Source organism: Aedes albopictus, chromosome 1 (genome assembly GCF_035046485.1).
Source record: "Aedes albopictus strain Foshan chromosome 1, AalbF5, whole genome shotgun sequence".
NCBI classification, from domain to species: domain Eukaryota; kingdom Metazoa; phylum Arthropoda; class Insecta; order Diptera; family Culicidae; genus Aedes; species Aedes albopictus.
The window spans coordinates 93,462,390-93,467,925 of record NC_085136.1 but is presented as its reverse complement, the minus strand read 5'-3'; positions in this window follow the sequence as shown (position 1 = coordinate 93,467,925).

Here is a 5,536-nt window from a genome sequence, read left to right as displayed (position 1 = left end):
GTCGATGAAGCTGGCTTGGTAACTTCCCACGGACTGATTCGTTTTAGGTGACAGACGATGGAAGATGATCTGGGATAGCACTTTGTAGGTAGCATTCAAAATAGTGATCGCCCCGAAGTTCTCACATTCCAAATAATCGCCTTTCTTTTGAATGGGGCAGATTACCCCTTCCTTCCACTCCTCCGGTAGCTGTTCGGTTTCCCAGATCCTGACTATCAGCCGATGCAGACAGGTGGCCAACTTTTCCGGGCTCATCTTGATGAGTTCAGCTGCGATACCATCCTTTCCAGCTGCTTTGTTAGTTTTGCGCTGGTGAATGGCATCCTTAACTTCCCTCAGTGTGGAAGTTGGTTAATTTCCGTCCTCCGCTGCACTGGTGTCGCCGTTTCCTCCGTTGCCGTGGTCTTCCGTGTCTACGTTCTCCACGCCATTCAGGTGCTGATCGAAGTGCTTCTTCTACCTTTCGATCACCTCACGTCCGTCCGTCAAGAGGCCTCCGTCTTTATCCCTGCATATTTCGGCTCGCGTTACGAAGCCGTTGCGGGATGCGTTGAGGAATTTCCGTGTTTCTTGGGAACGGCACAGCAGTTCCATTTCTTCGCACTCCGCTTCTTCCGGGCGGCGCTTTCTAACCCGAAAGAGTCGGGTCTGCTGTTTCCGCTTCTGTTTGTAACATCTACGTTCTGTCGGGTCCCTTGCTGCAGCATTATAGCCCTCGCTGCGTTCTTCTCCTCCAGAACCGTTCTGCACTCTTCGTCGAACCATTCGTTCCGTTGATTCCCTTCCACGTACCCGATGGTGCTCTCGGCTGCGTCGTTGATGGCTGCATTCACTCTACTCCAGCAGTCCTCTAGAGGGGCCTCATCGAGCTCGCCCTCGTCTGGCAACGCGGCCTCGAGATTCTGCGCGTATGCTGAAGCGACATCCGGTTGTTTCAGTTGCTCTAAGTTGTACCGTGGCGGTCGTTGGTACCGTACATTGTTATTGATGGAGAGTTTTGGGCGCAGTTTGACCATCACCAGATAGTAATCGAAGTCGATATTGGCGCCACGATGGGTCCTGACGTCGATAATGTCGGAGAAGTGCCGTCCGTCAATCAGAACGTGTTGGAAAAACGTGCTACGTATGGCCATATTTTTGGAGGCGGCGAAATCAATGAGTCGTAGGCCGTTTTCGGTCGTCTGCTGGTGGGCGCTGAACTTACCAATCGTCGGTCCGAATTCCTCCTCCTGGCCTACCTGAGCATTCAAATCTCCTATGATGATCTTGACGTCATAACTTGGGCAGCGATCGTACTCGCGTTCGAGCTGCACGTAAAATGCGTCCTTGTCATCATCAGTACTTCCGGAGTGTGGGCTGTGCACGTTTATTATGCTGAAGTTAAAGAATCTGCCCTTGATACTCAACCTGCACATTCTTTCGTCGGCCGGCCACCAACCGATCATGTACCTCTGCATGTCACTCATCACGATAAAAACTGATACATGGGCTGATTACTTCTAAACGTTCGCACCATGGAGCCTGTCCAACACATCTCCTGCAGCGCTACGATTTCGAACCCGCGGTCCTTCAGTTGATTGGTGAGTATGCGGGTGCTCCCAATGAAGTTGAGAGATCGTACCGAGTTTTCAATCGCAAGTCTTTTTTGTTCGTTTCTGGCTTCCATTCCAGGCTTCAAAAAGTGCATGGCCAAACCAGCAAATCGTTCTCAGCAAATCTGGCCATCGTTTCCCCAACCAGGGACGTCGCAGTGCCATCTAGCTCAACAGTTCGAAAACTCTAACGACATTGTATGTCACCAGAATCAAGGTTCAGTTTTACCAGTGCCTTTGCTATCGCAACCAATGTCATCTTCGAGACTGAATGTATCACAGACCAGGCCCGTGCACAGAAAAGGTGACAAGGGAGGGGTTATGCCTAATTTTTATGAAGGGCGGAGGGGCGCCTTGTGTATGGAACTTTAACCCCCAAAATCCCTCCCTGTGTACTGGCTTGTCGCAGACAGTCCCTGGAGCTTCTAATTCGTCCGTATTGTCGAACAGGCTTACTGGCGTAGGCGTACCTGCTCAACTAGCTGCACGTCAAGTTATTCCGAAGGATATGCCGCATTCGCAGGATCCACAGGACTGAGCAATTTTCTTCAGCTCGTTCAACAACTCGACTAAAGCATGCGGATATAACTATTGGGCAGAGAATAGGAAACACGTCTTGTCTCGTGTGTGGACGATACTAAAGTGAAAATTTATTTCTAATGTCTTATTCTAAGTTACAGGTCATAGGTTGCTTCGATACGTTCTTCAACACTCCTCCTCAACCTACTGACACTGGATTCACAAAGCGGATCGTTGGAGCTCGATCTTCGGTTTTGCGAGCGGCTTCGTCAAACAGTCCGCTAATTGTTTCTCGGTACTGACGTAGACAACATCGACGTCGCCGCGTTGAATAGCCTCTCTGATAAAGCAATGACGGATGTCGATATGCTTGGTCCTGGGATAGTATCCACCGTTTTTGGCGACTGCGATTGTGCTTTGGTTGTCGCAATTGATCTGGACCGCTTCATCGACATCAAACGTTGCACGCAGGCGCTTCCACCAAAGCGCTTCTTGCACGGCTGCCGAGAGCGCCATGTACTCGGCTTCACAAGTCGAAAGCGCTACAGTCTGCTGACGTTTGCAGCACCAGGAAATCGCACCACCCTGCGCGATGAAAACGAATCCTGTAATGGACTTCCGGTCCTCACTACTTGAAGCCCAATCCGCATCAGCGTACCCTGTAATCGTCGAGTCGGCGTCCTTCCTGTACGTAAGTCGAAACTTCGAGGTGCCTCTCAGGTATCTCAGCAGATGTTTGACGGCGTTCCAATGTTTTTCTCCGGGGTTTTCATTGAATCTGCACAAAACCTTGACAGCGTGGCATATTTCCGGACGTGTGCACTGCGCCAGGTACATCAGACATCCTACGGCCTCCTTGTACGGAACACGCTTCATTCGTTCGGCCTCTTCATCGTCGGTTGGTTGCATTTCCTTCGTAAGCTTGTCGTTCGGGTTTAACGGTGTCGCAACCGGGTTGCTCTTGGCCATTTGGAACCGCTCCAGGATGGTCTCCACATACGCTTCTTGGTCGATGGAAATCTTACCTTGGCTTCTCGTGATACGCATCCCCAAAACGTGCTTGGCTGGGCCGATGTCTTTCATCAGGAACTTCCGTACCAGATCATCCTTCAGCTGCTTCCGCCATCGACGACAGTTCGTAAAGATGAGCACATCATCGACGTAGATCGCCACAAACATAATTTTGCTGCCGGCGATCTTGTAGTATACGCAGGGGTCGTAGTCCGTTAAAACCAGTCCAAACTTCTTCAATGCGGTATCCAGCTTTTGGTTCAACACGCGGCTCGATTGCTTCAATCCGTAGAGAGCCTTGTTCAGCTTGCAGACCTTGGTCCTGTTGTGAGTGTCTTCGAAGTAAGGCGGTTGTTCCATATATATCTGCTCCGAGAGTTCTCCTTGGAGGAGGAAGACTGTAACCGCATCCATTTGATCGATGTCGAGATTCAAACGGGCTGCCGTCGCAAAGAGATATCGCAGGGAACTATGACGTGCAACAGGGGAGTATGTTTCTTCATAGTCTACCCCCTTTCGCTGCGAGTATCCTTTGATTACCAGCCTAGCCTTGTGACGAGCTGGTCTTCCTTCCGCGTCGAGTTTGGTTTTGTAAACCCATTTACAACGAATGGCCTTCCTTCCTGCCGGGAGATCCGTGAGAGTCCGCCTCATACTGCTCCTGCATCGCGGACTTCCAAATCCGGGCGTCGTCTCGCGATAATGCGTCTTCGGGAGTAACGGGATCGTCGGAAATGTGCTGCGGGGAATCATAACCGGTGGAGCTGCCTTCAGGGATGGTATTACAATACTTGCCGTGGGGAAAGCGTCCCCTATCGCTGAGCTTCAACCCTTGTTGAACATCATCAACTGGCCTTTGATTGGAGTACGACGGGGACGCAGAGTGCTGAGCAGATTCCGAACTGTTGGCCAAATTACCGGTGACCTCACCAGTCGCGTCGTCGCTTGTTCGGCATGGACCATCTGAAAACGTCGAAGCGGGTAGACCTTTGCATCGAATACTGTATTGTTTATACTTTCCGGGGATGAAGCGCTCCCTACCGCTTCGCCTCGACGCCTCGTGTGACACGGGCGGATTTGAAACTGTTCGCGATGGGAGCGCAGTGGGGTTCGTCACAATGTTGTCAGCAGGGATCGTCGCAGAGTCGTCTGCGCTATCGTAGTTGTCCTCGGAGCTGCTATCGTCATCTTGTTCGGGTGGATTCGTACGGTTCACTTCCAGCACTTCACGGGTTTCGTCTGGCACATCGCAATCCTCGAAATCCAACCGGACCATCGTTGGTTGTCGTCGCTTCGCTCTCAGGTTCACTTCATCATCACGCTTCTGGATCGCTAACTCTTGACACGCTGCTGACCTACCTTCGTCAATGAACGTCACATCTCTTGATTTGAACACGGTTCTGGTTTTCTTGTTGTAGAGCCGGTATGCCTTGCTTTTCTCATCGAAGCCGATCAGGATACATTCTTCTGCCTTCGCATCCCATTTGCGCCGCCGTTGCTTCGGAATATGCGACATCGTTGTTGTCCCGAAAATCCTCAGATTGGACAGATCCGGTTTCTGTCCCGACCAGGCTTCTTCGGGAGTCATGCGAATTCCTGTCGATGGCGAACGGTTAATGATGTACACAGCGGTAGCAGTCGCTTCCGCCCAAAATCTCTTCGGCAAGTTGGCTTCGTGCAACATACAACGGGCTCTCTCCACTATCGTCCGGTTGGCCCGTTTTGCCATCCCATTCTGCTCGGGTGTATACTCCACAGTTGTCTGATGGCAGATTCCTAGACGTTCTAGGAGCTTTTCGAATCCACGGTTCTTGAATTCCTTTCCGTTGTCGGTCCTCAAGGTCTTCAACTTCTTGCCAGTCTGTCGCTCGGCCATGGTGTAGAAATTCTTGAACGCTTCGGTTACCTCTTCTTCGGATTTTGTGCGCAAGAAGTACACGAAAATCCTGCGGGTTTTGTCGTCGATGAATGTAATATAATAGCGGCTGCCTCCGATGGAAACCTCCTCCATGGGGCCGCATATATCGGAGTGGACCAGCTCGAGAATCTCCGTGGCCCTTCTTCCTTCCTTGCTGAACGGCAACCGGGTATGCCGTCCCAAAGCGCAAACCTTACAGTCACCAGTTTCCGATTCGACGAAATCCACGCCTGACGCTAATCCGTTCTTCAATTGTTTCAGGCCCTTGATGGACAGATGTCCCGTTCGCTTGTGCCACAAATCGATCGACTTCGTTGGTTGACACGCCAGTGCCTTCGAGGATTGCTGATCCAGCTTGAAAAGCACATTCGATCGATGTCCGGTGACGATTCTCCGTCCCTCTGGATTGATCACCTCGCAACCTTGCTGCCTGAAAATGACCGTGTGACCTCTGTCGACGATTTTACTCACCGAAAGCAAATTTGCAGCCAGTCCC